The sequence below is a fragment of the Lithobates pipiens genome, unplaced genomic scaffold (genome assembly GCF_037356315.1).
Source record: "Lithobates pipiens isolate NorthernLeopardFrog02 unplaced genomic scaffold, aLitPip1_a1.2 Scaffold_1, whole genome shotgun sequence".
NCBI classification, from domain to species: Eukaryota; Metazoa; Chordata; class Amphibia; order Anura; family Ranidae; genus Lithobates; species Lithobates pipiens.
In genome coordinates this window covers 49,490,106-49,510,118 of record NW_027507685.1, presented here as the reverse complement: position 1 = coordinate 49,510,118, position 20,013 = coordinate 49,490,106, and the positions used below count along the sequence as shown (strand labels likewise).

Below are 20,013 nucleotides of genomic sequence, written 5' to 3'. Positions count from 1 at the left end.
TTGCTGCCAGTGTATTTTGTTTGACAGTAAGGAAGGGTTGGAACCTCTTCCACGCATGCTAGCCAGAGAGCTTTCCCCTTACTTCTTTTCCCGGTGACAGAAGTCAGTTGTAAAAAAATTTAAAAAACTCTTCAACTGAGACATTGATAGACTGATAAAAACTTTATTTTTTTTTAGTAAAGAGGGGAAGGGTTAAAACCACTATCCTTTAATCACTGTCTCTAACCCAAAAAGCAGACAGATATCACCTAATTTCTTGTGCTAGTGACAGGTGGTCACTTGGACAGAAAGTAAGGGTAAATCTACTTGACTGGCACAAAGAGCAATAAAAAGAACACGGCGGTTAGAAAGGTGGCGGCAGAAAAAGATCAATAGTTTAATAAGGACTAACCTATTCCACTCTGTCAAAAACTAGAAGAAAAAGGCACTACATGTATATATTAAATAAATAAAGAAGTGACTGTCACCCCTCTGATATGTCTCTCTAACAGAAAGTGAATGGAAATGTCTTCAACTAGGCATGGACGGAAAAAGATGTGCCATGCTATTAAAAGGGAAACCTTAAGTAAGAAAAAAATATTTGGCAAACAGGCAGGAGTTGAATGCAGAAGAAACATCTTCTCTGCATTAAAATTCCATTACCTGTCTATACGCCCTGTAAAATGAGCTGCCCATGTGCATCTCAGTGTACAAAGTTTGGCAATGCTGAGATGAATGAACTCCCACAAATGTGCAGGAGCGACATCATCTTAGCTGGGCCAATAAAAATGGTCAAAGATCGGTGCCCGGAAGCCGATCTGACCGAAGATGACAGCGGCCAGAGGGGCGCTCCAGGAGACTGCAGCTCTGAATAGAAGATGAGTATAGCTCTGCTTTAGCTTATCCCTACTTAATATGAAGCTAGATATATTTTGAATATACAATAAAGGATAGCTATTCTTTGACTATTTATATATTGCAATACACGCCTCATGATATGACATAAGTAGTTGAACAACTGCCTTTGCAAACTCTCTCCAGCTGGCCCCTTGCTTCTTCTGCACATGTGGGGAATTTCATTATTCAATCCTATGGAGCAGCCATAATTTATTAGGATGCATACAAGATAACTTCCCCATAGTGATGATTCTCCATGCATACACAAAAGAAAACAAGGGGTCGACCAGTCTTGGCAGAGGCAGCTGATCAGCTCTCTTTGGGTCGCATTGTATGGATCTTGCAGGAACTTGGACAGGTGAGCATAAAACTTTATGGAGGATTAACTTAAAAGATTACTATAGAAATGTATAGTTATCTTTAAATCCACTGCAGATCTATTCTCTCTAGCACTTTTCACATACCCATCCAGCTCTGCAAAATTATGAATAGATTAAGTTGAGCAAAATTGACGCCTTATATTTTTTTCACTCCGATAAGAAACTAAAGATGAGATTAGCGTTGGATAATGGCAATGCAAACCGATTGTGATAAGTTATTTTCCATTTTTCGTTCTTCGCTTTCTTTTTCATTAAAAACCTGCTGGTGAAACCCAGCAAGGCATCACATCAAAAGAGGAAACAAAGGGAATGCAGAGAAATCTGTGGTACATGCATTTCTTTCAACCCATAATGTGTAATACATTTCATATAGAGATTTATGATTGTGAAAGAATAAAGCAAAGAAAAAAAAAAGGATTTGAATTATATTCCCTTAGGCAGAAGAACATATTAGTCCTCCTAAATGCATTAGGAATTAAGAGACATTATAGAAATCCTGCTTACACAGAAAACAAAGAATTTTTACTGCAAAAATGTTCCTACGAAATTGTGAGAAGAGCCTAATTCCTATGCTGCAGTTTATCCATGGTCTCCAGCCATGGATGCTTGAACTGTTCCAGCCTGCCTTTTTGTGCTGCAAACTGTGCTTTGGTCCCAAGCTGCAAGAATTCAGACTATCCTAGTCTACAACCATGTGCTATATGCTCCTGCATGGTCTTCAGCTGTCCAGCTACAGACTGTACTAATCAACTGTCCATGAGCTACTGCCACTGATAGAGAAGTGTCCTCTGCAAGCTGTGCTTGACATTTTGGAGTATCCCACATCCATCTAACATTTACTGCTACACGTTTCTTAAGAAAAAGACATCCCTTAGGCTGATTTCTGAGCCAGAGTAAATGGAATGCCTCTGCACGGTTTTGGAAAAGAACCTGTCTTCAGTAGCTCCTTCGGGGGTGAGCACTACAAAAAGAGAATAGAAAAGTAAGAGGTGGCGCAATTTCCAAAATTGTTGGGATAAGCAAGTATGCTTTGGTCTACAGACTTAAAGTGGTTGTAAACCCTTACAAACCACTTTGACCTACAGGTAAGCCTAGATTAAGGCTTACCTGTAGGTCCAAGAAATATCTCCCAACCTATACGGTTTAGGAGATATTTGCCCGAAGACGGGCACCGCTATCTACGGCGCATGCGCCGTAGACAGCGGCACGCAGGCGCACTGAGCGGGGCATCGTCGATGACGGCAATGCCGCGAGTCTCGGCTCCCGTGCGCATGCGCGGGAGTGACGTCATCGCTGCTCCGGTGAATCACAGCGCCAGAGCAGCGAGACCCATGGAGACCCACCAAGAAGATGGACGCTCGGAACTACAGGGGACAGCGGTGACTTCGCTGGCTCCTGTGTCAGGTAAGTGACACATAATAGACTACTATGCGATGCATAGTAGTCCATTATGCTTTGCCTTTACAGGGAATGAAAGAGGAAGTAAACTCATCAGGGTTTACTTCCTCTTTAAACTATACCATCCCTTCCATATGTCTAGGTCTGCATTTATAAGAAGACCACATACTGTAAACCTAAACCAAGGCTTTGGACACAGGCTATATTTTTACTTATACAGTAGCTACTAAGGATGTGATAATAAGGAATACTTCATTAAATAATAATCACACTTATATATCCCATGTACTTAGTTTTCAAGGAAAAATCACACTGCATAAAGTGTATCTATATCCAAAATATGTTTTGGAAGTGTTGGTCTATTCAGTTTTTATTTATTTGTCCTGGCAACCTTTAACACACAGAAAAGAATTTCCAAACTTCCAAGCTATTGATTAATTTGAGTACACCCAGCCTGTTGGAAAAAATTTTCTCGATCAGTGCCGCCAGCTATAGCCGGCGGTGCTGATCAGTTTACTCTGATGGCGGGGAAGTCTCCCCACTATCAGAATGCAATAGTGCAGCAGTAAAGATTCCCCCATCCATACACTCAATGTGGATGGGGGAATCCCTCCTGCTGAACTACTGAATTGAGCGATGTCATTTTATTTATATTTATAAGAAAAAAAAATTACTCACGTATGCCCAGCCTTAAATTGGCCCTAGTATATGAATGGGGACCTTGGATTGTGGGCTCCTTGAGGGTAGGGACTGATGTGAGTGTGCAATCTACAGGGATAGGGACAATTGTAGATACTCACTCAGGTTGGACTGGTGTCTTTATTCAACCTTAGTAACTATGTAAGCTAGCCCTTAAACTATTAATTTGTCCTGAATGAATATTAAGGAAAACATTATGTATCCCCCATTTCTAATCCATCGACTCGCTTTCATTGCAAACTTACTTAGCATGCTATCTATAGTATATCCCAACTGCATGTTTGTTATACTTCTTTATTACTACTGTATGTTGCTATTGCCAAAGGCAACAATCTCCCAATGAAAACCACCATTCATAGCGCAACATAAAATCACCCTGACATAAGTATAAATTGGAAAAATATATGAATAATCCTTCCAGTCGTAACATACTGTATGCAAAATACCCTGTCTGTGTGAAGATTTTCAGTAACTGATGTGTATCTAATACACAATTTCCTCTTATACTACATGGAATTCATTGGGACAGTAAAGAACATATAAGGGAAGAAAAAGGTCAACAGAGTTATGCTGGGTAAAAACCTGTAATACATAATGCTGGGGACAAAACTGAATCATGGAAATATCACACAAAAGGAATATGTTGATGAGATGCAGCAGATGTTATGTGCCATATCATGACCACATGTGATGATACATTCAGCAACATAATGCTTATATGTAATATGCAGCCCGGCTTATTTTAAATGGGTTCCCGATTATGTTGAACATTTTTTTATGCTTATATTGTGGGGCCAAGAAGGTTGATACATTTTAGATTTTTTTCTGGATGGTGTTCACCATAAGGGTTGTATTTACTTTAATGGACAATTCATGAACAATTCTGCATCTCCCCAAGTTCCACTGTAACAAATGTAACAGAAAATATAACATTTTAAAGTGAAATAACAAATGTGTCCCCCTCTATTCCCATTTTCCTTTCATATAACATTAGTATTTAAAGAAATCTCACATGTGGCATTGATCTTATTTTGGCAAGGACGGTACCTAGCAGAAGCTTTGAGACACTCAGGACAAGTGAGTTGCACATGCACAGCTTGGCTTCATAGGTTGTAATGGTAAAAGTCCACAAACCCAGGGTGGACAAAAATCAATGTTTTTTTTTTTTTTTTTATCGAAAAGATCAATTTTTTTTTTATTTTTTTTTATCAGATTTTTTTTTTATTTGAATCGGATTTTCTTGGTTTAAATCTGATTTTACTTTATTTTTATCAAATTTATTTTAATTAAATGGTTTTGGATTTCTAAATCTAGTTTTCTATTTAAGATACATTTACAAATTTTGTTTATTCAGCTTGAAATAGAGCTTAGTTATGTAGCATGAGGCTGCATAGTCTGCAATATTAAAATTTTTGGTAAACTCATTCAATGAATCAAAGTTCTGCTAGCTGAGATAACATGCACTGCATTTATGCATTTACACAATTTCACAGTAACCAGATAAAAAACAGAGATAAAACAAAGTTCAGGAATATTCCTTTATCCCATTGTTTTGCAAATCTATGTACACTGCAAACTGTATGATTGAATCAGTTCTGATACTGCTGTTTTACTAACCTGACAGCTTATTATTCTAAATAGGAAACCTTCAAATTATTTGCAAATATTAAAGATTCTAAATAACAGCAAGAATAAGTCCTTATATTTAATAAGCACCTGTCATTTGAGATCCATCATGGCAGCGCCTGTTAGCGGGCATCCACTTACCTGCTGCCGCCACGTCCCTCACCTTGTTGTGTCACTGCCACATCACTAGACTTCCTATTAAAGTGAATGGGACTGTCGGTGAGTCAACAGTGGCTGATCGTTTGGGAGACTGCGATCGGCCTATGTAAACAAGGCAGATCGCTGTTCTGTGACAAGTGAAGGCATGAATCCTGCAGGACAGAGATGCCAGTTGCTCTTTAAAAATTATAATTTAAATTGGGTTAATTTAAATCAAGTCTTTTTACTAGTGGTTTAAATCATGATTTAAATCGACTTTATTTAAATCAAATTCACTCTGCACATACCTGTATGTTAGTGATAGCCAGTGTATAGAAATCCCAGTCCCCTACTCATATGATTGGCATGCTGCTTTCCCAAGAATCTGCAGAGCTTGAAGGTAAATTAAAGGCATCCCCTGTAAAAAGGAGTTTATTGGCTGGTAAAATATATTCAGTCTGTAACTGGGGGTTGCATCTTCTGCCAAATCCAGTGATTCTAGAAATGGCAGACCTTCCCACTAAGCCGTCAGTTTCTGACGGGCCTATATCAGTGTCGATCTGCAGTACATTTTGCCAAAGTACTTGCATCGAATATAGCTAAAGTGAAAGGGATTGTTCCTCTTAGCTAAACTGGAACTTCAGTTTAATGCCTTTAATAGATCTTTTTATATGTGAACCTGGAACTGAGGTTTATTATGCTTTAAATCTGCAATACCATTATAGTACTTATCATAATTATTGATCGCCGCTTTGACATACTTCACATTACTGATAGGATATGCTGCAGGGCAGGTGTAAAACAGCCATCCAGGCACACCTAGATTGTAAATATTTCCAACACAGTCATTCTTGTTTAATAAAGCAAAATGAATGTGAGAGAATCAAAGTCTGCCGAATACCCTTTCATGTCATTTTCTAATTCTGCTGAAACCCTACTTGGCAATTAAAATGATTTTGCCCTCGGGCGGCTAAGCTAGTTAACCTCGTCACTGCTGAAAGACTCAGCCTGCACCCTCAGGCCCGGCTTGCCTGATGTGAATTAAGTTAACGACAAACCAGCAATTGACATCACACCTTTTGCCAGAGATGACCTTGTCCTTAGCGCACTGTTTATTGCTTATTGACCATTTTGGAAAATTAGATCACTTAATTATATGACCACACAAAGACAACTTCATCTTGGTGCTTCCAGTGTAACATTCTAATTTGCAGCTGACACCAGTAACACAGGCCACCTAGTAAATTGATTATGTATTATAAATTAATGGCTTTTTTATTTTCTTTCTGCTGGAGTCTTTAGGAGGTATAAGAATCCAGATTGCAAGAATTGAGTAGATTATCCTTGCTATATTGTTTTAAATTGTATGTAAAGCCCAACAATTAACTTGTCTTAGCTCTTTTGGTTTGTTAAATATAAAATTGAAAATATTTCATTATATATCTGTTTATTAGTGCAAAACACTACTATTGATAATGCCTGAAATCATGCGAATTGTGTCCTCCCTAAGCCCTTGTACACACGGTCGAAAATTCCAACGGAAAATGTCCGATCGGACTGTGTTGTCGGATAATCCAACCGTGTGTGGGCTCCATAGGAATGTTTCCGTCGGAATATCCGATGGACAAAGTTTTAGAGCTGGGCTATAAAACTTTCCGACAACAAGATCCGATCGGACTTTGTCCGATTGTGTGTAGAGAATTCCAATTGGACAAAGTGCCACGCATGTTCAGATCAAATTCCTAGACCAAAGCTTTTGGCTACTAGCCTGAACGTAGTCCCATCGTAACAAAATAATGTCATCACGTTACGTACGATCGGATTTTCCGACAACTTTGTCCGACCGTGTGTATGCAACACCAGTTTCGGACAAAATCCGACGGATTTGGTTGCCGGAATGTCCGACCGTGTGTACGGGGGCTAAGGGTAACAACACTGCTCCTTAGATGCAGTATGGTGAGCTACAGTATGTTGATTATCCCAGGACAATAAGGGGCATGTTTATAAAGTATAGAATCTGATATTTAGCAAATATTCTCTATATGTGAATCTTTCAGGTGCATATGTTTTAAATGGCAGAGATTCATTCTCCAGCAAAGAATGTTTGGTGTAAATCACATTTATTGATTTATAAATAGACCCGGAAGTATGTTACTAGCCAGGTCATCCAGGTAAAATAAAGAGGAAAAAGCCCAAAAGGTGAAAACGAATGCAGCCACCATATCTAAGGGCTTGTAAGCTGCAATATACCCACTGATATACAAACTGGCATAACAATTTACTGGAACTGAAGCATATAGAATCTGGATGAGCTGTGCATGGCAACCAATCTATTTCTAGCCCCCAGTTTGAACATGTAAGCTTATAAAATGAAAGCTTTAGGATGGGTTCACACTAGGGATTGCAGCGGCTCACAGCAGGGGTCCGGTGTGGATTCACAGGTTCAGGTCAGATTTCAGCCCAAATTTTGGGCTGAATTCAGACCTGAAACGGACCAAAAGACGCATGGGGCTCCTGTGCCATTCATACTGGAGCCGCTGCAGAGATGTGCGAACCAGCTCCATAGAGAGCCATTCACAATCTCCTGCTATATGAATTGGAAACCAGCATCCAATTCACAATAGTGTGAACCCAGCCTTAAGCTGATTGGCTGCCATGCACAAATGCTCCAAATTCTGTCTGCTCCAGTCTTATACAATGAGAGGAATTTACTGCTCTTAGGTTTAGGTTTATACACTTTATCTATAAACAGATGTATTACAGATTAAATGCCGGGACAGCAAAGTTATTATAAAACAAATCTTTGTCTTGAGCTTACTGTCTTTGAAACCTTGACATTGGCTCCAACTTGGAGTTTTACAAAGCTAGGTGAAATTCCAAAAAGAGTCAAACATTATATGTCTTGTTTTGCTTAGTCACCAGGATCTAGCAAAAATAATTTCCTTTTCCTTCCTATAATATGGCATTTCCCCTGAAAAAAAATTAGACTCTTAATCCCAAAGGCCAATGGCATCTAGTTTAGTGCTGATTATTATCTTTATCAAAATATGAAAAAAAGCTCTCTTTAAAGGATAAGCACACTTGCTTCTTTGCCCTGAACTAAACTAACCCACTCTCAGATGCTCTTAACAGACACTTACCTTGATGCAACAGCCACAACGTCAGATGATATCCAGCTCCTTACACCTTCATCTCCTGGCCATGTACATTACAACCCCATATACTTCTAAGGGGCTGAATCCCAGGACTGGAGACATCCCTTTAAGAGGTCTATGGAATTGCAATGCACAAGTGTGCATTAGAAGATGTAAACAATTCCTGGAGGCTGCTTTAAAGTATGCTTCTCCTTCAAGGATTTGACACTCTTTTTTTTTATTACATTACTGAAAGGTCTGGTTGAATTAAAAACCCTTGTCCTCTAGACCCTGATAAATGACTAGCCTGACACCTAAACCTGAAGGGTCAATCCGATTGCTTTTAAGGGTTCATTGATTTCCTCAGTCATGACTATGAATTTTACGTATTTTCCCTCCCTCTTGTCCTCCATTTGTTCTCCCAAGCTAGAACTAACTGAAGGTAAAGAGCCTTTATTTATTTTATCATCCTCCTCTTCTTATCAGACAAAACCAGATTTTGAGGTTGATCCTTGAAGAAGACTTTCTACCACCCTCCATAATAGACATGAAAGTAGAAGATATTTTTATGACCAGACTTGGTAATCATTTCAGAACTACCAAAGTTATTGTTGCATCTCTGAAAGATTAGCTTTTTTTACATGAAGGCAACTTTTTGCAAAATAAATTCTAATTTGTAATCCTGGGCTTCACAACATGGGCATATATTTTGTCCAAAAACTTAGTCCAATTGTTCTATTATCAATATTAAAAGAAAGAGTGCACAACAGAAAAGTCACCCTCATCAGCTCTGGTGGGGTGGAGAACAGAAATTATGATTTTATCACATAAGAAGTAAAGCAGACCACTATGGAAGAGCAAAATAGAGAAGCCTCACTAACCCTGAAAAGTGTACATCAACTGACCCACCTGGACTAGAAATACATGACAAAAAAAGTGTAACCACAACTTGGAGTCAAAAGGATTGGGTTGTCTAACCATTATATCATATTCAGCATATGCCATAAAGTTCAGCAGAGATACCACACAAGGTAATCTGGCCTGTAGAACCTGCAAAATGTACATGATGTGTCCTTGGCCTGGAATAAAATTCAAAAGCACAACCAGCAAAAGAAAAGAATGTATAAAATCCAAAGCAAATCCAACACAAGTCCTCATTGTGGTAAACACTGTACGGCAAACAGCTAAGTGCGATACCTTTTACCCTTTGTCTCCAGGTGTTACGTAAATTGAAATTATTTTCAAATTGCAAAGCCTTTTTTCTTCCAGTTGTTGTCTGAAGACAGCTTGTGAAATGGCCAGTCAACCTTTTTTTTGGAGAAATGTTTAAACACAGCATTACAACAGTGTCCAGAATTTCTGCCTTTTAATTTCCATGACAACCAGCCTCCATATTCTCTAATAAACATGGATACAATCCAGCAACAGATTAGCATTTCCAGTCATTGTTTGGTATGTGATGTACCTTCAGAGCAGCTGCAAAATTAGCTTCGTTCATTTCACTAGAATAATTACTGACCTCAGCGAGTGGAACACCCAGGAAATAAGCCCTTGTTTGTTCAGCCAAAGTGCCTCCTCTAATTAGTTTTGTAAAAGAATAATTAGAAAATAAGTTAAATTATAATCAGATCAGGTTCCACGTCTGCCCCCAGGCACCTAAATAAGCAGCTGTTTTGTTGACATCAAGTTGCAGAACTGAGATTACTGGTTTTAAAAAAAAAAATTTTTATTCCATAACTTATAAAATATCTTTAAAAAAATAAAGTAATTTTTGTTAATAATTATATATTACAAATGAAGTCCAGAATATCATATATAATTTGTCAGTAGGATAGGCAGTATATAAACTGAAATAGGTTAATGATAGAAGAATCCACAGACCTCTGTCCAATCAAAATAGTATCTCTGTTAAAGAGCCTCTGAATCTGGAATACCCTAATTCCCACAATGCACTTCTGCACTCCTCAGCAACTTATTAAGAGGTTTGCGTACTGCATCATGGGACATGGAAGGGATGCCTGAGCTCTAAATTGAAACAATTTTAAATCAAAACTCTAGGCAGATAAAAATACAGCGCTAATAACGCATCCACACTATGACACATCCACACTAGTGTTTTCACTTTAAAAAAAAAAAAAACGATGACATCTGATATATGAGTCAAAAACAGGAGAGGGAATTAGGGATTTTGACGGTGCAAATAATAACTGGATAATAAAGGTTATTAGATAAGACAAAACTCTATTACAAATATGTATTAAATTCAAAGTTAAAATTCATTAACAATTATTAATGAAAAATAAAAGCACAGGACAGTACAGAGTGGTGGTTATTTTCATTAAACACACATAATCCCAACATGTTTCGCAGTAGATTGCTTCTTCAGGGGATGTGCAAATTTTTCAAAGAAATCTAGATCAAAATACAAGACAATATAGTAACAAAATATTTTCAAATATATGTCACAGATCGAAAGTGCATGTGCAGGCTTGAGAGAAAAAAAAAAAACACCCACCTTAAACCACTACAGAGATAATAAAGTAGGGAATTTGTCCACCTCAGGGGTCAACCACAGCCATGCTGAATCGCAGGGGGCTAAAAAAACGGCCAAAAAGTTTCTAATAAGAAAAATATTTTTTTGTAATGAAAAAAGATGAATTATAGACAGAACTCAATAGATATGGGTAAATAGGGAAATTATAAGAATATAAAGGTTGCTACAATAAGTCAACCCAAAGGGGGTAAACACCCCCCAAACTGAAATTAAAGATAAGAAAAGATAACAAGAATAAAGTAAAATTTAAATGTCAGTAAGTACTTACATCGATTAAAGATAGTTGAGCATAGGCAAACGTTGGTATTTAATAATCAAGAAAACAGACTACCGAACGGATACCAGCTAAGACGTCTTCCCATTAATAGTTTCTGTTTAGCTGGTATCCCTTCGGTAGTCTGTTTTCTTGATTATTAAATTCATCTTTATTTATTACAAAAAAATCTTTTTCTTATTAGCAAATTTTTGGCCATTTTTTTTAGCCCCCTGCGATTCAGCAAGGCTGTGGTTGACCCCTGAGGTGGACAAATTCCCTACTTTATTATCTTTGTAGTGGTTTAAGGTGGGTGTTTTTTTTTTTTTTCTCAAGCCTGCACATGCACTTTCGATCTGTGACTATTACTATATTATCTTGTATTTTGATCTAGATTTCTTCGCACATCCCCTGAAGAAGCAATCTACTGCGAAACATGTTGGGATTATGTGTGTTTAATGAAAATAACCACCACTCTGTACTGTCCTGTGCTTTTATTTTTCATTAATAATTGTTAATGAATTTTAACTTTGAATTTAATAAATATTTGTAATAGAGTTTTGTATCTTATCTAATAACATTTATTATCCTGTTATTATTTGCACCGTCAAAATCCCTAATTCCCTCTCCTGTTTTTGATTCATGTTTCAATTTTCAGGGATGTGGTGCCTTACCTATTGGGTGTTTTGTGTGTTGAACCACTAAAACTATTTGTCATCTGATATATATTCAAAGTCAATCATGTCATTCGGTGATGTACAGTGCCTTGAAAAAGTACTCATACCCCTTGAAATGTTCCACATTTTGTCATGTTACAACCAAAACTTAAACTTAAACGTATTTTATTGGGCTTTTATGTGATAGACAACACAACGTGGCACATAATTGTGAAGTGGAAGGAAAATGATAAATGGTTTTTGGTTTTTGTTTTTACAAATAAATATCTGAAAAGTGTGACGTGCATTTGTATTCAGCCTCCTTTACTCTGATACCCCTAACTAAAATCTAGTGGAACCGACTGCTTTCAGAAGTGACCAAATTAGTAAATAGAGTCCACCTGTGTGTAATTTAATCTCGGTATAAATATAGTTATTCTGTGAAGCTCTCAGAGGTTTGTTAGAGAACCTTAGTGAACAAACATCATGCAGGCCAAGGAACACACCACACAGGTCAGGTATACATTTACAGAGATCTTTAAAGCAGGCTTAGGTTATAAAAAAAAATATGCAAAGCTTTAAAAATCTCATGGAGCACTGTTCAATCCATCATCCAAAAATGGAAAGAATATGGCACAACTGAAAACCTACCAAGACATGGCCGTCCACCTAAACTGACAGGCTGGGCAAGGAGAGCATTCATCAGAGAAGCAGCCAAGAGGCACATGGTAACTCTGGAGCAGCTGCAGAGATCCACAACATAGGTGGGAGAATCTGTCCACAGGACAACTATTAGTCGTGTACTCTACAAATCTGACCTTTATGGAAGGGTGGCAGGAAAAAAGCCATTGTGAAAAGAAAGACATAAGAAGTCCTATTTGCAGTTTGCGAGAAGCCATTTGGGGGACACAGCAAACACGTGGAAGAAGGTGTTCTGGTCAGATGAGACCAAAATTAAACTTTTTGGCTTAAAAGCAAAACACCATGTGTGGCGGAAAACCAACACTGCACGTCACCCTCAACACACCATCCCCACCGCGAAACATGGTGGTGGCAGCATCATTTTGCGGGGATACTTTACTTCAGCAGCGATGCTGGTCAGAGTTGATGGGAGGATGGATGGAGCCAAACACAGGGCAATCTTAGAAGAAACCTGTTAAGCCTCATACACACGATTGGATTTTCCGATGGGAATTATGTTATGACAGGCTGTTGGCGGAAGATCTGACCAATTTTATGCTCCATCAGACAATTGTTGGCCAACTTTCTGTGGAAAAATGTTGGATGGCAGGTTTATAAATTTCCGCAGACACCGCTCTGTTGTTGAATTTTCTGAGTATGTGTGCACAAGTCCGTTTGACAAAAGTCCAAAGTACAAACACGCATGCAAGGACGAGCCAGAAACGGTCGGTCTTGTAAACTAGCGTTCGTAATGGAGGATTAACATTCGTGACACGGCAAATGATGAAATCTTGAAATGCAGTGCACAATTCTCTTCTTTTTTAATGGGATAATAATGAAGCTGCTTTGCTAGTGATATTGATGGAGTTCTGGTAAACGTATTTTAAAAGGCTTTTATTTTCTAGTGATATCAAGAATAATATTGTTATGCTTGTTGTTCTTTTTTTTTGGGCAATTTAACAGAAGACCATTAGCTGGGGGCTCGGGTCGGCATACTGGCCAAATATGGACAGCTTGTTCAATCATTTGATGAACTGCTAATAGGCTGGGTTCAGGTCGAACTCATGTTCAACCCGAACCCCATCGATATTTATTAGTGAATGGCGCTCAGTAAATAATAAGTGTGCAGAGCTGTGTACGTAGTTAGAAACTGGTACTGATGAGTGAAACACATCTCTGGTTATAAAGCAAATCACCACGCATCTCAAAATGGGTGTTTTTCCATTTTCCCTTTGGAATTTCTTTAAACAAAGAAACATTTATCTGTGCCAGCATTCCCAAGGGAAATGATGATATCCTTTCCATGGTATGCCCATTCTTTGCTACTGAGAAACTGATCAAATGACCCCTTGCTAGGCCACTGCAATGTGATGTCTGACCTTCCCTTAGTGCTGTTCTCCTTTTCAGTCATCTACACTTGCATCTGTCATTTCCTCATGTTGCCTTATCAAACAAAACAGAAAACAACTATGGCCGCTCCCATGACAACTAACAATGTAAGAGCTCCGCAGGTACCCACTAATGAATCGCTGGGACAGCGTTGCCAATCTAACAATGCTAAAAAGGAAAAACTATATACTCCAAGGACTGTTTCTGTGCTATCCTCTAAACAACATTTACAGAAAAAGCTCAAATATTATATAAAGCTTAAAGCGGAATTAAACCCAAAACCCAAAATTTAAAATATTGCAGCTTACCAATTATTAGATGTGGTGGCTGCATTCGTTTTTTTTTTTTCTTAAAGTGGATGTAAACCCACTCTCATCCTTTCTAAACTACTGCCATAGTGGCTATCTATAAGGATATTCATGCCTTCTGCATGTATCCTTACCTGTCAAATGACTCCCCTCTGTCTTTTATGAGACCCAAAAAACTGCAGATTCTGTGGGCAGGCCTGGTGTCTGGAGCTCAGTGGGTGGAGTCGTGATGTCAGTAGACTCCCCACCCACCTCCACACTCACCTTGTCAACATACATTTTCTCCTGTGTATTTCTTAAGCTTCATACACACAATCGGATTTTGCGCAGACAAAACCTTGGATTTTTGTTCAAAGGGCATTGGCCAGGAACTTGTCTTACATACAAACAGCAAGGAGTTGTTGGGCAACAAACACGAACACCTTAAACCACTACAGAGATAATAAAGTAGGGAATTTGTCCACCTCAGGGGTCAACCACAGCCATGCTGAATCGCAGGGGGCTAAAAAAAGGCCAAAAAGTTTCTAATAAGAAAAATATTTTTTTGTAATGAAAAAAGATGAATTATAGACAGAACTCAATAGATATGGGTAAATAGGGAAATTATAAGAATATAAAGGTTGCTACAATAAGTCAACCCAAAGGGGGTAAACACCCCTCAAACTGAAATTAAAGATAAGAAAAGATAACAAGAATAAAGTAAAATTTAAATGTCAGTAAGTGCTTACATCGATTAAAGATAGTTGAGCATAGGCAAACGTTGGTATTTAATAATCAAGAAAACAGACTACCGAACGGATACTAGCTAAGACGTCTTCCCATTAATAGTTTCTGTTTAGCTGGTATCCCTTCGGTAGTCTGTTTTCTTGATTATTAAATTCATCTTTATTTATTACAAAAAAATCTTTTTCTTATTAGCAACTTTTTGGCCGTTTTTTTTTTTAGCCCCCTGCGATTCAGCAAGGCTGTGGTTGACCCCTGAGGTGGACAAATTCCCTACTTTATTATCTTTGTAGTGGTTTAAGGTGGGTGTTTTTTTTTTTTCTCTCAAGCCTGCACATGCACTTTCGATCTGTGACTATTACTATATTATCTTGTATTTTGATCTAGATTTCTTCGCACATCCCCTGAAGAAGCAATCTACTGCGAAAACTAATGAATCGCTGGGACAGCGTTGCCAATCTAACAATGCTAAAAAGGAAAAACTATATACTCCAAGGACTGTTTCTGTGCTATCCTCTAAACAACATTTACAGAAAAAGCTCAAATATTATATAAAGCTTAAAGCGGAATTAAACCCAAAACCCAAAATTTAAAATATTGCAGCTTACCAATTATTAGATGTGGTGGCTGCATTCGTTTTTTTTTTTCTTAAAGTGGATGTAAACCCACTCTCATCCTTTCTAAACTACTGCCATAGTGGCTATCTATAAGGATATTCATGCCTTCTGCATGTATCCTTACCTGTCAAATGACTCCCCTCTGTCTTTTATGAGACCCAAAAAACTGCAGATTCTGTGGGCAGGCCTGGTGTCTGGAGCTCAGTGGGTGGAGTCGTGATGTCAGTAGACTCCCCACCCACCTCCACACTCACCTTGTCAACATACATTTTCTCCTGTGTATTTCTTAAGCTTCATACACACAATCGGATTTTGCGCAGACAAAACCTTGGATTTTTGTTCAAAGGGCATTGGCCAGGAACTTGTCTTGCATACAAACAGCAAGGAGTTGTCGGGCAACAAACACGAACGTAGTGACGTACTACCTGGTTTGTCAGCTCTTTAGCGCCACACTTTGGGCTCCTTCAGCTAATTTCATATTAGTAGAATTTTGGTGAGTGTTGATTCGTAGTTTTCATTTCACGCTTTTTATTTTGCACTTTTCATTTCGTGCTTTTTTTAGTTTGTTTCTGAACGTCCGTTCATCAACCAGCCATGTTGCGGAATCGGAGGAGATAACATGTTATTTATTATTGGCCTTGGATTAATTGCTTTGACCTAAGTCCAGTCCAGGAACAGGAAGAGGAGGATTTCTTGGACCAAAAATAGGTTGCTTTATTAATCATGACCAATTATGTCATATGCCTTTGCTGCGGGAGCTCCAGGAGAATAATCCCGATGATTTTCGGAATTATCTCCGGATGACAGGCCCCTGCTTTCACCAACTCTTGGCATTGTTGACCACCTATATTAAGAAGCAAGACACATGCATGAGGCTTTTGTTTATTTATTTTTGGTTGAATAATGATTTGATTTTTGTTATATTTTTGGACGCATAGCATGCACTTTTTGGATAAGTTCTATTGGCTGATAGCATGTCTAATTTTATTTGTTTTCTTTTTTTAACTGCTTGCCGACTGGCTCATGCCGATATACGTCAGAAGGGCACATACAGGCATATTAACATGTATGTAGATTTCTCTTTAAGAAGCGGTTTGCAGGCATGTGCACCCGCCGTGAGCTCGTGAGTGTGACCACGGGAAAAACTTCCGCGATCATCGCTGGTTCAGCGTGCGCTCCACTCACACGCTTTTGGTGGAGCGCACGCTGAACCAGCGTTGATCGCGGATGCTTTTCTGAGTGTTTGCTTGTATTCTCCGCTCCTGTAAGTAGCACCTTAGTGCGCGGTATTGCATACAGTTTGATGGTGCTTCACCATATATGTTTTTCCTCTCTTTTTTACTGATGGAGTGAGGCATTTTTTTATCAATTATCCATTGAACGGTTTTGGAACTTTTGTATCATCATCTGTGGGGCTGATCCTTGGACTAAAAAATTGAGGACTCCTCTTTGGTGAGTGTGGTCTCCTAAGTGGGATACTAATTTTTTGCATGTAAAATAATTTTTTTTGCACTTTATGATTTCTGGATTTGCACCAATGACTTTTGGTTATTAACCTCCCTGGCGGTATGATTATTTCTGATTTTAGGTGCTGAAAGCGGTACCATTATTTTGCATGGAAATTTGGAGTTTTATATTGTAGCCCTGCAATTCTTAGAAAATAACTCATCCCGGGTATGATAGTAGTTTGAAACACAAAATCATAAATTATAATATAATAAATAAATATAAATAATTATAACAAATAATAATATAATAATAATAAAAAATATTCAATAATGTAATCAAATCAAAAACACTGAAATTTGCTCAGTTGCAGAATTGTCGCTGTCATTAGATTTAGTGTTTGATATCGTTCAATTCTGCAAGTGATTATAATTTATTATCGCTGTTTTCTAGCTGGTTTATAACCACTTTTGACATAAAGGGATACTTTTTGGTTGCTATGGACAATCTCCAGTTTCCAGGCAGAAAAAACAGTATTTATAATATAAAACTACATGCAGGGCACTGCACAGACCACTAGGGACAAAGGGGGGTGTGTATTTTTTTATATACAATACTGTAATCTGTAAGATTACGGTACTTTATGTGTATTGTGTGTTTTTACTTTTTTGAATTTGGCGCCGATCTCCGCTCCCGTGCGCCGTAACGTCGCAGGGAGCAGAGAGCGGCACTCGGGCACTGTGTGAATCTAGCGGAGGACAGCTCGATCACACAGCGGGGAGGACATCGCAGGATCCAGGGGAAAAGGTAAGTAACTCTCCCTGTATCCGGCAATGCGATCCAGAGTCTGGCTCGGGGTTACCGCTTATGGTACTGAAATTCTACCCCGAGCCAGACTCGGGAATACCGCCAGGGTGGTTAATTCTGGGAATTCCACTAATTGTATTTGGACATTTGTCCACATATCTATATATGTTGTCTTTTATTTTCCACTTGATAGCGCTGCTTCCATATGTTTATTTTATTTAAAGTTATAGCACTTTTTTGCAGCAGCTGCAACAATTAATATATCACTATTTATTTATTTGGTTTACCACTTCAGCGCCAGTTTTATGTTTTATATGTGTTTGTGGTATGGACTTTTGTCTGGCGGACTTGTGTAAACACGCTCGGAAAATCCGACAACAAACATTTGTCCACAGAAAATTTTAAAGCCTGCCATCCAACATTTGTCCACGGAAAATCCGACAACAATTGTCTGATGGAGCATAATAAACACTTTGGATTTTCCGCCAACTGCCTGTCATCACACATTTCCCTTTGGAAAATCCAATCGTGTGTACGAGGCTTTACACTGAACTTCTGCTGGTCTTGTGGATTATGCCCCATGATCACTAACATCCAGAAGAAAGGAGGGGGGTGGTAAGTACACAGAATGCCTCTGTCACACTGGTGCACTAGATATGGAAATCACCTGTCACTCACAGCAATTGGGAGAAATGGACATCTATTTCTCTGACTGACCATTTTTATCTCACTGAAAAAAGATAAGAGGATTGCTCAGAGCCGGATTAACTATTTGTGGCAAGACTAGGCACAGATGGCATGAAATTCTATACTGTGTTTACATCCACTTTAAGATTTTTTTTTCCCTCTGTTTTCACTGGGGGATTTGGCCAGGAACACTCCTCCTGTATTTGTGCGCTCCAATATTCTGGATGAACGAGTAGAGGGGGCACAGCAGCATTATCGGTCTGGGGGAGGGGAGTGCTAGATATAGAAGCAGGTTGAAATACACTAACATACTAAAAAAGTGCACCAAAGGTGTGTTCAGAGAGGTGCTTATCGGCATAATTTATGCACATATGTGCATTAATGTATCCCAATGGCCAAAATAAATGAATATACTCAGCAGTACAATTCATTTATAATTCACACCATACATGTGTAATACACAACATTCAATGCATTTTTTTTTATGAATTCTGATAAATCCAGCATATTTGGGGCATAAATTCACATACCTGTGTGCACGAGGCCTAAAACTGACAGCCACTGAAAAATTATTACACTTTAGGTTAGTGTACATAATTGCGCTTTTAGCAAACCCCAATGTTTTTTTTTTTACTTTTATGTATTAAAGAACCTGTAAATCTAATATAAAAGCTACTTTATGTAATGGAGCCAAAATATTGGGTCAGAAGGTGAAAAACAAAATATTAAAATTTAGGTTAGCTGTCACTTTGGGCTAAAGAAGTTAGCATGGGCACATGTAATTGAGTTCCAAAGGGTGCACATGATTTACACACTAACAAGCAATGTATACTTGTCGTGACTAGTGTAATAGCCTTGGCATTAGTAAACAACATGGGGGTTGAACAACCTTACTCCCACGGGCTGATCATTGTCATTTAACAGTGAGCACCTGCCAAAGAAGTGTATCCAAAGTTCATTTTTCCTGTGCTGCTTGCTTTTTAAATTGGCATGTATAGTTTATTTGTACATATTTTTTGTCTTCATTAAAATTGGGATAAAAAATAAAATAAATTAAATGCCCTTTTAAAAATGCTAAGTCAATGAAATATGCAATATTGCATATGAATAATTTTTATCTCAATATGCTGCCATCAGGCGAAGTTCTCATTTACTTCACGCATGTTCTTCCTATTTCCTCTGTTGCGACAAAAAAAACTGTATACAGAGCTCAATAGCTCAAACTGAGATACAGGCATACCCCACTTTTAAGTACACAATGGGGTTTATTTACTAAAGTTGGAAAGTGCAAAATCAGGCTCACTTCTGCATAGAAACTAATAAGCTTCTAACCTTAGTTTGTTAAATTAAGCTTTGTTAAAAAAAAACTGGAAGCTCACAGGTTTCTATGCAGAAGTGAGCCTGATTCTGCACTTCCCAACCATCATGTAGTTGTACATGATGGTTGACAGGCAGGAACTTTTATGACTGAAGAGACCGACAGGGTCTCATCTATCATTAATATTGTGTCAAATTTTCAAAACATGTCTTTACTATCACTTTAAGTGAAAAGTCTCTACTATTTCACTAATTCAACCTGATAGTGTAGCACTGCAAAACAGAAATGAACAAATATGGCTGCCCTATGTATAATTACAAAGG

General features: G+C 38.3%; 1 protein-coding gene across 1 annotated transcript in view; it reads right to left on the bottom strand.

Moving 5' to 3' along the window:
- The window catches only part of HS6ST2 (heparan sulfate 6-O-sulfotransferase 2), a 472,361-nt gene that overhangs the window by 381,899 nt on the left and 70,449 nt on the right, over positions 1-20,013 (bottom strand). The window lies entirely within an intron of this gene.